This window comes from Bombina bombina, chromosome 1, assembly GCF_027579735.1.
Source record: "Bombina bombina isolate aBomBom1 chromosome 1, aBomBom1.pri, whole genome shotgun sequence".
Lineage (NCBI taxonomy): Eukaryota > Metazoa > Chordata > Amphibia > Anura > Bombinatoridae > Bombina > Bombina bombina.
The window spans coordinates 1,152,709,921-1,152,721,954 of NC_069499.1; the positions used below are offsets into that span (position 1 = coordinate 1,152,709,921).

At 44.3% G+C, this 12,034-nt stretch overlaps 1 protein-coding gene across 1 annotated transcript in view; it reads right to left on the bottom strand.

Annotated features, from left to right (window-relative positions):
• Window positions 1–12,034, bottom strand: part of VAT1 (vesicle amine transport 1) — a 201,117-nt gene that overhangs the window by 67,784 nt on the left and 121,299 nt on the right. The gene's annotated exons all lie outside the window — the stretch shown is intronic.

The following is a 12,034-nucleotide window of genomic DNA, read 5'->3' on the forward strand; positions in this document are numbered from 1 at the left end:
TGAGATGTTAACATACTGTACACTATTAATCCCCAAGTCACATGCATTTCAAATCACCGGGGTAGCCACCTCATTCCACTTATGCATCGTCCAACCTAAGCCACCTTTCTGATCAATATTCTCAAACCACCACACAGATTTTTAGTGTAATTTCCAATGTATTTCTCGCTTTGCATACTTTGCTAAGCATGCAGGCTCAGGAGTGTGCATGTGCCTGGAGCAATAAACAGCAGTTCTGTAACAATGCTATCAACACTTCTACATTTACAAGAGCACTAGAAGGCAGCTATTTCCACAAACTGTTACCATACATGTGCATACTAAATATCTAGGTATGCTCTTCAGACGATACAAAAGTAGTAAAAATGTAATGAGTCATTGGGTTCATGAATATCTAAGCTTAAAAATGGCAGCTTCCAGAATAAAAATGCAAAGCCATTTTAACCCCTTACAGGTCAGCATGGTGAAAAAAAAAAACACAACTCATTACTATTAGTCTAGTAAATGGAGTTCTGGAAATTTGGCATCTGCCCCTGTATTATGGAGGGGCGGTTAGCATTAAAGAAAAAAAAAAGCCCACAAACTACTGTGTGCGCCACCACAAACACCAATGCTCCAAACCTGCACCGATACTTCATAAGGGGTGCCGCGGCAGTGTTCAGTTACAAACACCCTTACTCTACCACACTGGAAGAACAAGTAATATTCATAAATATGATTTACATGGATCGGTTGCTTATCTCATCTACATGCAAGGTGATCGACTAGTTGTCAGTTCAGTAAATGTAGAATTAGCATTAAAGTACATTTTAGAGGAGCTGGATACATTTTAATCCCAGGGATACACTCCTGTTAAACAGATCCTTATGACCTGAAAGGTTACAAACCAGAATGGAAGTAGGATAAATAGGAATTGCAAGTGAGCATAACCCCCCCCCCCCCCCCAAAAAAAAAAAAAAAAAAAAAAAAAACACAACCCACCAACATTTACTCTAGTGGCCAAAATGTCTGCAAACTGGAATATGGACTCATTTCAAATAACCATGGAAAAGCAGAGCTCAACGGAACCAAGGATGACCGTTGCTACAATTCTTAGGCGTCTGAAGTTTATTTCTGCTCTTCTAGCACTGGGTTTAGACCATGAAGTAGAGGAAAAAAGACAAAATTATGCTTACCTGATAATTTTCTGTTCTTCAGATGGAACGAGTCCACAGCTGCATTCATTACTTTTGGGAATTCAGAACCTGGCCACCAGGAGGAGGAAAAAAAACCCACCCCAGACAAAGGCTTAAATACTGCTCCCACTTCGCTCATCCCCCAATCATTCTGCCGAGGAACAAGGAACAGAAGAATCAGGATGCAAAGGTGCCAGAAGAAAAAAATAACGGCCGCCCCACATAAACACGGGCCTAGAGCCGTTTTTCTTCATAAATGGAAAGTCCACAGCTGCATTAATTACTTTTGGGAAAATACCCAAACTATAGGAGGACACTGAATGCTAAAACGGGAGGGTACAAGAGGCGGCCCATTCTGAGGGCACCAGGCCTGAAAAACCCCTACCCAACAAAATCCCGCTAAGTCCGAAGCCGAGAACAACCCTTTGAAAAAAAGGAGAAAGGCCCCAGGACACTGCCCTGCAGATAGTCCACAAGCCTTGCTAGAGACCGCAGGAACTAGATGTGACTGAGCCAACAGCCTCCAGGAGACCCCGTCGCCCAGCAGTCTGTCTGTTCCTTTTCTCTAGTAAGGGGTGTTTTTGCAAACTACCGTACTCTTCCACAAAGAAAAGAGAACAAGCATAAGGAACTCCAGACAAAACCCAAAAAAAAAAAAAAAAAAAAAAAAAAAAAAAAAAAAAAGGCACAACGAGTCCTTAAACCCAAGAAACAGAGTCAGGCTAATAGAGACCCAACCAGTCTTATAGAAACAAGGGGAGGCAACACCCAGACCCCAGAGATACAGAAACCACAGACTAAGGCCTGAAGTTTGAGCAGAGAAGAAAATCTTCCCCTAACAGTGCAACTGCACTCTGGGGACCTTAGTCTTCAATCTTAACTGGAGTCGTAAAAAATTTTTTTTCAGAACTGAACATCGTGCAGCAAGCTCAGAAAGGTGAAAATCTGATATACAACCCCTGGAGACAAAACACTGCATGCTGCAGTCATCGAAAGGGACGCAGAAACTTGCTAAGCATCCACCAACCAGCGGATAACCTCACAGGCTATCCAAGAGCCGCCAGTCTTTCCCACAGACCTTTGAGGTTTTTTTTTTTTTTTTTTTCTCTCCATGTTCAAAGAGGCTCACCGTACCTCGAATGACCCAAGGATAATTAGCAGAGCAACAGTTCCTGCTCCAAACACCGGACCAGCCCAAGCAACAGGCATGACTGATATACCGGGGAACAGAAAAACCAACCACAGGCCCCCAAAGACAGGAAATAATGGGGGACTCACCCACCCCAACAGAGCTCGGGTGCAAACCCAATCCAATAAGGCACGCCCAAGGAGAACCCCCTAGGACCTGGAAAAGAGAAAGTGCAATAGATCCTTAGGAAGACCTATCAACTCTTTGAAATCTCCATGTAGAGACTGTATTTCCAACAGTTGGAACAGAGAATTCCACAGAGCAGCAGACTGTAGTCCCTCACAGAAGAAACAGAAGCCACCTGTTCCAACCTCCTACACACAGGGAAGGACAATTACCTTCCAGAGAGGAAACCCAAGCTCTTAAGGAAGACAAGCTACCCCCTCAAAGGGGAGGGCACAGATAAGAACAGCACACATGCCCCAAGACATGACGACAGACTGATCTAAACACAGAATGAAAAAAATCAGACACCACAGTTTAATCCACAGAGAAAACCCCCCATGAAAGGAGCACACTCCGTCCGAAGGACAAGTCAGGCCTTAAAGTTTAAACCCAGGACCCGAAGGTGGATATGAACCCTGGCCTTCCTGCATGCAAGCTCAATGAGCTAGCACCTATGTCCAAACAGTCTTCCTGAAAAAACTGGGTGTCCCGAACCAGTCTGCAGGATCATAAGTCTCTTAAGAAAACTGCCACAGCAGGATTCAAACTCCAAGCCTATGGCTTGCTAGGCCAGAAGTAATCCCTTCGACCACTTAGTCCTGTGGGCCCTGGACCCGGGACCCAGATTGCCTTAAAAAACGAACGACACCCTCAGGGAACACAAGATACCCAGTCTGATAAAAAAAAAAACTACCTCACAGGGGACAATAACCGGGCTAACCCAGAGAACGGGTACAGGACTCTCTGGTAATTCCCAGCCCAAAGTGAAGAAAAACACCCTTAGCAGGAGATAAACACCCCCAACACGGTACTAGGCCTCAACAAAGTGACGCCATCACTCTAGAGCTCCAGGCCCCAAGGACAACACGAAGTCCAAGACTAAGGGAATAACGAGAACAGAGTCACCCGAAAGAGGAAGAAAAAGGCTAGTCTCCATAATCCTTTCAGACTAACTTACCGGAGGACCACACCCAAGGAAGAAGAATGCAGAGCATCCCAAACAATGGTAGAAACATCCCTTAAGCAAACACTTGGAAAAGGAGACAACGCCGCATTTCGTCCGACATGGAGACGACTAACTCTCTGAAGTAGACAAAGCCGCATGACCCTCACTACCAAAATAAAATTAAATGATGAATCTGGCAGCAGTGGGATCTGAACCCACGCCTCCGAAGAGACTGGAGCCATATCCAGTGCCTTAGACCACTCGGCCACGTTACCTAGCTCAAAGCTGTCCAGAAGTCTTGACTCTAAGAGAAACTAATGAACAAGCCCTAAAAGGACACTCCCAAATGGACCTTAAAAAGGCAAGGCCGCCAAGAACCGGCGGCATGAAGGACCTAAATCCTCCAACCCACAACAAGGAGAACTATTCCCGCAAAATTCGGAAACTGAGCATGTTGCAGCGGATGTCAACGGACACCTGACCGACTAGATTAACAGGCTAATGAGGACTGAACTATCCCCCATGCCCCTAAGCAAACCACGGACCCTCAAGTCATCTCAGGATGCTAGTTGAAACTTGTAAAGGAAAACACCACAAGTCATATTGTGAGCACTAGGCGCCCTCACCGGACCAGCCAGGCATAAAAAGGCGACACGTGTCGGTACAAATCCTTCTCTCTTTGAGGCCTAGTTCACAGTCAGGACCAGCCTGAAACTAAGGGCCCCAGCACTGTCAAGGCCACATAGAGTCTTCCCCGAGAAGGAGGGATAGACAGAAACATAGGACTAGCACGTCCTCACTCAAACAAGAAGGTTGACCCCCCCGAGACCTCAAGGGCAGTCGCTCCCCTGGAGGACTGAACTGGACCAGGCGATCCCACGCCTGACGAGCCCCGGTAAACGGAACGCTGACAATATCGTAAGCACACTCCCAGGAGGTGCAGATGCGCTAGCTCCAAAGATATGGGAACAGGCCACTCTCCATAGAAGGATAAGCAGCGTTTGGGTTACCTGCATGCGTAGTAAGAGTTGGGGGTAGAGAACTCTCCTTGTGGGAAATTGAATCCCCAGAAGCAGATGGCTCAGCGGGCCGCCGATTCCCAATCTTGAGGGACAGAGCACTCTAAAACGCCATTCGGAACATAACTGATGGGCATGTATCACCCGGGCCAATTCATATTCTTCAGTAGAATCTGAATCAGATACACCCGTCTCCACAAAATCAGAATCCTCCATAACTGGGATATTGATTAAAAAAAAATGGACAGATAAGAAAAATCTAAACTGCACCTTACACCCCCCCAATGGCTGTGACACTCACCACACTCTGTGAACCAGACACCAGCGGACCAAAATGTCTCCGTCGCCACACGGTCAGGTATGCAGAGCTAAAATGTCCCAAGGTAAACCGTGCAGTCCCTGAAAAAACATAATTTATGCTTACCTGATAAATTCCTTTCTTCTGTTGTGCGATCAGTCCACGGGTCATCATTACTTCTGGGATATAACTCCTCCCCAACAGGAAATGCAAGAGGATTCACCCAGCAGAGCTGATATAGCTCCTCCCCTCTACGTCAGTCCCAGTCATTCGACCAAGAATCAACGAGAAAGGAGTAACCAAGGGTGAAGTGGTGACTGGAGTATAATTTAAAAGATATTTACCTGCCTTAAAAAACAGGGCGGGCCGTGGACTGATCGCACAACAGAAGAAAGGAATTTATCAGGTAAGCATAAATTATGTTTTCTTCTGTTATGTGCGATCAGTCCACGGGTCATCATTACTTCTGGGATACCAATACCAAAGCAAAAGTACACGGATGACGGGAGGGATAGGCAGGCTCATTATACAGAAGGAACCACTGCCTGAAGAACCTTTCTCCCAAAAATAGCCTCCGAAGAAGCAAAAGTGTCAAATTTGTAAAATTTGGAAAAAGTATGAAGCGAAGACCAAGTTGCAGCCTTGCAAATCTGTTCAACAGAGGCCTCATTCTTAAAGGCCCAAGTGGAAGCCACAGCTCTAGTGGAATGAGCTGTAATTCTTTCAGGAGGCTGCTGTCCGGCAGTCTCATAGGCTAAACGTATTATGCTACGAAGCCAAAAAGAGAGAGAGGTAGCAGAAGCTTTTTGACCTCTCCTCTGTCCAGAATAAACGACAAACAGGGAAGAAGTTTGGCGAAAATTTTTAGTTGCCTGCAAGTAGAACTTGAGGGCACGAACTACATCCAGATTGTGTAGAAGACGTTCCTTCTTTGAAGAAGGATTTGGACACAAGGATGGAACAACAATCTCTTGATTGATATTCCTGTTAGTAACTACCTTAGGTAAGAACCCAGGTTTAGTACGCAGAACTACCTTATCTGTGTGAAAAATCAGATAAGGAGAATCACAATGTAATGCTGATAACTCAGAGACTCTTCGAGCCGAGGAAATAGCCATTAAAAACAGAACTTTCCAAGATAAAAATTTTATATCAATGGAATGAAGGGGTTCAAATGGAACACCTTGTAAAACGTTAAGAACTAAGTTTAAACTCCATGGCGGAGCAACGGCTTTAAACACAGGCTTGATCCTAGCTAAAGCTTGACAAAAAGCCTGGACGTCTGGATTTTCTGACAGACGCCTGTGTAACAAGATGGACAGAGCTGAAATCTGTCCCTTTAATGAACTAGCCGATAAACCCTTTTCTAAACCTTCTTGTAGAAAAGACAATATCCTAGGGATCCTAACCTTACTCCAGGAGTAACGTTTGGATTCGCACCAGTATAGGTATTTGCGCCATATTTTATGGTAAATCTTTCTGGTAACAGGCTTCCTAGCCTGGATCAGGGTATCAATAACCGACTCAGAAAAACCACGCTTTGATAAAATCAAGCGTTCAATTTCCAAGCAGTCAGTTTCAGAGAAGTTAGATTTTGATGTTTGAATGGACCCTGTATCAGAAGGTCCTGTCTTAGAGGTAGAGACCAAGGTGGACAGGATGACATGTCCACTAGATCTGCATACCAAGTCCTGCGTGGCCATGCAGGCGCTATTAGAATCACAGATGCTCTCTCTTGTTTGATTTTCGCAATCAATCGAGGAAGCAGCGGGAAGGGTGGAAACACATAAGCCATCCCGAAGTTCCAAGGTGCTGTCAAAGCATCTATCAGAACCGCTCCCGGATCCCTGGATCTGGACCCGTAGTGAGGAAGTTTGGCGTTCTGGCGAGACGCCATGAGATCTATCTCTGGTTTGCCCCAACGTCGAAGTATTTGGGCAAAAATCTCCGGATGAAGTTCCCACTCTCCCGGATGAAAAGTCTGGCGACTCAAGAAATCCGCCTCCCAGTTCTCCACTCCCGGGATGTGGATTGCTGACAGGTGGCAAGAGTGAGACTCTGCCCAGCGAATTATCTTTGATACTTCCATCATTGCTAGGGAGCTTCTTGTCCCTCCCTGATGGTTGATGTAAGCTACAGTCGTGATATTGTCCGACTGAAACCTGATGAACCCCTGAGTTGTTAATTGGGGCCAAGCCAGAAGGGCATTGAGAACTGCTCTCAATTCCAGAATGTTTATTGGAAGGAGACTCTCCTCCTGATTCCATAATCCGTGAGCCTTCAGAGAATTCCAGACAGCGCCCCAACCTAGTAGGCTGGCGTCTGTTGTTACAATTGTCCAGTCTGGCCTGCTGAATGGCATCCCCCTGGACAGGTGTGGCCGATAAAGCCACCATAGAAGAGAATTTCTGGTCTCTTGATTCAGATTCAGGGTAGGGGACAAATCTGAGTAATCCCCATTCCACTGACTTAGCATGCACAATTGCAGCGGTCTGAGGTGTAGGCGTGCAAAAGGTACTATGTCCATTGCCGCTACCATTAAGCCGATCACCTCCATGCATTGAGCCACTGACGGGTGTTGAATGGAATGAAGGACACGGCATGCATCCTGAAGCCTTGTTAACCTGTCTTCTGTCAGGTAAATCTTCATTTCTACAGAATCTATAAGAGTCCCCAAGAATGGAACTCTTGTGCGAGGAAAAAGAGAACTTTTCTTTTCGTTCACTTTCCATCCATGCGACCTTAGAAATGCCAGAACTAACTCTGTATGAGACTTGGCAGTTTGGAAGCTTGAAGCCTGTATTAGAATGTCGTCTAGGTACGGAGCTACCGAAATCCCTCGCGGTCTTAGAACCGCCAGAAGGGCACCCAGAACCTTTGTGAAGATTCTTGGGGCCGTAGCCAATCCGAATGGAAGAGCTACAAACTGGTAGTGCCTGTCTAGGAAGGCAAACCGTAGATACCGTTGATGATCTTTGTGAATCGGTATGTGAAGGTAAGCATCTTTTAAATCCACTGTGGTCATGTACTGACCCTTTTGGATCATAGGTAAGATTGTCCGAATAGTTTCCATTTTGAACGATGGAACTCTTAGGAATTTGTTTAGAATCTTTAAATCTAAGATTGGCCTGAAAGTTCCCTCTTTTTTGGGAACCACAAACAGGTTTGAGTAGAACCCTTGTCCTTGTTCCGACCGCGGAACTGGATGGATCACTCCCATTAATAACAGATCTTGTACACAGCGTAGAAACGCTTCTTTCTTTATCTGGTTTGTTGACAACCTTGACAGATGAAATCTCCCTTTTGGGGGAGATAATTTGAAGTCTAGAAGGTATCCCTGAGATATGATCTCCAGCGCCCAGGGATCCTGAACATCTCTTGCCCAGGCTTGAGCGAAGAGAGAAAGTCTGCCCCCCACTAGATCCGGTCCCGGATCGGGGGCTCTCGGTTCATGCTGTCTTTGGGGCAGCAGCAGGTTTCCTGGCCTGTTTGCCCTTATTCCAGGACTGGTTAGGTTTCCAGCCTTGCCTGTAACGAGCAACAGCTCCTTCCTGTTTTGGTGCAGTGGAGGTTGACGCTGCTCCAGTTTTGAAATTCCGAAAGGGACGAAAATTAGACTGTCTAGCCTTAGCTTTGGCTTTGTCTTGAGGTAGGGCGTGGCCCTTACCTCCTGTAATGTCAGCGATAATTTCTTTCAACCCGGGCCCAAATAAAGACTGCCCCTTGAAAGGTATATTAAGTAATTTGGACTTAGAAGTAACATCAGCTGACCAGGATTTTAGCCACAGTGCTCTACGTGCCTGTATGGCGAATCCAGAGTTCTTAGCCGTAAGTTTGGTTAAATGTACTACGGCCTCCGAAATGAATGAATTGGCTAGTTTAAGGACTCTAAGCCTGTCCATAATATCATCTAGCGTAGATGAACTAAGGTTCTCTTCCAGAGACTCAATCCAAAATGCTGCCGCAGCCGTAATCGGCGCGATACATGCAAGGGGTTGTAATATAAGACCTTGTTGAACAAACATTTTCTTAAGGTAACCCTCTAATTTTTTATCCATTGGATCTGAAAAAGCACAGCTATCCTCTACCGGGATAGTGGTACGCTTAGCTAAAGTAGAAACTGCTCCCTCCACCTTAGGGACCGTTTGCCATAAGTCCCGAGTAGTGGCGTCTATTGGAAACATCTTTCTAAATATTGGAGGGGGTGAGAACGGCACACCGGGTCTATCCCACTCCTTAGTAACAATTTCAGTTAATCTCTTAGGTATAGGAAAAACGTCAGTACTCGCCGGTACCGCAAAGTATTTATCCAACCTACACAGTTTCTCTGGTATTGCAATGGTGTTACAATCATTGAGAGCTGCTAAGACCTCCCCTAGTAATGCACGGAGGTTCTCCAATTTAAATTTAAAATTTGAAATATCTGAATCCAATCTGTTTGGATCAGAACCGTCACCCACAGAATGAAGCTCTCCGTCCTCATGCTCTGCAAGCTGTGACGCAGTATCAGACATGGCCCTAGTATTGTCAGCGCACTCTGTTCTCACCCCAGAGTGATCACGCTTGCCTCTTAGTTCTGGTAATTTAGACAAAACTTCAGTCATAACAGTAGCCATATCATGTAATGTTATCTGTAATGGCCGCCCAGATGTATTAGGCGCCATAATATCACGCACCTCCCGGGCGGGAGATGCAGGTACTGCCGCGTGAGGCGAGTTAGTCGGCATAACTCTCCCCTCGCAGTTTGGTGAAATTTGTTCACATTGTACAGATTGACTTTTATTTAAAGTAGCATCAATACAGTTAGTACATAAATTTCTATTGGGCTCCACCTTGGCATAGGAACAAATGACACAGATATTTTCCTCTGAGTCAGACATGTTTAACACACTAGCAATAACTTGCAACCTGGTTATAATCTTTTTTAGCAAAAACGTACTGTGCCTCAAAGAGGTACTTAAACGATTAAATGACAGTTGAGATAATGAACTGAAAAACAGTTAAAGCATCAAGTTTAAAATAACACAACTTTTAGCAAAGGTTTGTTCCCATTAGTAAATAACTAAATTTGACATAAAAAATTATAGAGTAACGTTTATATTCACAGTCAATAAAAATTCTCACAGCTCTGCTGAGAGAATGTACCTCCCTTCAAAGAAGTTTGAAGACCCCTGAGATCTGTCAGTGAACCGGATCATGCAGGAAATATGATAGTAGCTGACTGGAATATTTTGATGCGTAGCAAAAGAGCGCCAAAAACGGCCCCTCCCTCTCACACACAGCAGTGAGGAGAAACGAAACTGTCACAATTTAAAGCAGACAATTGCCAAGTGGAAAATAATGCCCAAACATTTATTTACTCAGTACCTCAGCAATGTAAACGATTCTACATTCCAGCAAAAACGTTTAACATGACATATTTATTAAAAGGATTAGTGACCTTTAACAGAGTAGTTCCGGTGAAAAACCATTCCCAGAATACTGAAGTGTATACATACATGTCATTATAACGGTATAGCAGGATTTTTTCATCAATTCCATTCAGAAAATAAAAACTGCTACATACCTCAATGCAGATTCATCTGCCCGCTGTCCCCTGATCTGAAGTCTTTACCTCCCTCAGATGGCCGAGAACAGCAATATGATCTTAACTACTCCGGTTAAAATCATAGTAGAAAACTCTGGTAGATTCTTCTTCAAACTCTGCCAGAGAAGTAATAACACGCTCCGGTGCTATTGTAAAATAACAAACTTTTGATTGAAGTCATAAAAACTAAGTATAATCACCATAGTCCTCTCACACATCCTATCTAGTCGTTGGGTGCAAGAGAATGACTGGGACTGACGTAGAGGGGAGGAGCTATATCAGCTCTGCTGGGTGAATCCTCTTGCATTTCCTGTTGGGGAGGAGTTATATCCCAGAAGTAATGATGACCCGTGGACTGATCGCACATAACAGAAGAAAAGCACGCCTGACCATAAAGGCTGAGTCACTAGACTTATGTTCCAAAATAGCCATGAGCCGAAGTATCACTACACTGTGGCAGACAATCACATAAACATGATTAAAACCCCCCTGTTCAATAACCCCCTTTAGGAGATATTAATCCTCGATTCCAATATGTTAAGGTTATCCCTGAAAGGTTGTAGTCCCTCTCGAATAAACAGTTGTAATTACAATACAACCATGATTAACGTAAAATGAAACAATCTTACCGGAATCTACACCATGGAACAGGAACAAGAGCCTTCAAGTGTGACAGTGTTGCTTCTGCCATGGACTTGAGAGAAGAAATCAGACAGTGAAACTCGTCAACGCCGATTGCTTGTGGAGCGGTTGAGTCGGGATGGTTTCTCAGAAAGACTCTCCCTGCATCTCCGGACTCTAACTTTAGTCAATTCTCTCATTGAGAGGCTGACAGGACTACTTTAAACTCCAGTCCCATGCCCAAGAGTACTACCCTCCATAAGAGACTATCGAAAACTCCTGGGACAAAAGGCAAAGAATGACTGGGGGATGAGGGAAGTGGGAGGAGTATTTAAGCCGTTGGCTGGGGTGTCTTTGCCTCCTCCTGGTGGCCAGGTTCTGAATTCCCAAAAGTAATGAATGCAGCTGTGGACTCTTTCGATTTATGAATAAAAAATTAATCTAAATATTGGATTATGTATAGGATTAGGGACATTAAAACGTAATTTATGTAAGAATTTACCCAATAAATCCATTTCTTTCATATTGGCAAGAGTCCATGAGCTAGTGACGTATGGGATATACAATCCTATCAGGAGGGGCAAAGTTTCCCAAACCTCAAAATGCCTATAAATACACCCCTCACTACACACACAATTCATTTTAACGAATAGCCAAGTAGTGAGGTGATAGAGTAAAAGCATACAAAAAAAAGAAGAGGAACTGGAAATATAATTGTGCTTTCATACAAAATCAAAACAACCATAAAAGGGTGGGTCTCATGGACTCTTGCCAATATGAAAAATGATTTTATCAGGTAAGTTCTTACATAAATTATGTTTTCTTTCATGTAATTGGCGTCCATGAGCTAGTGACGTATGGGATAGCAATACCCAAGAAGTGGAACTCCACGCAAGAGTCGCTAGAGAGAGATAATAAAAACAGGCATTTCCCTGAAAAAAAAAATTAATCCACAACCCAAATAAGTTTATTCTCATAAATGAAAGGAAAAACTTAAATCATAAGCAGAAGAATCAAACTGAAACGGCTGCCTG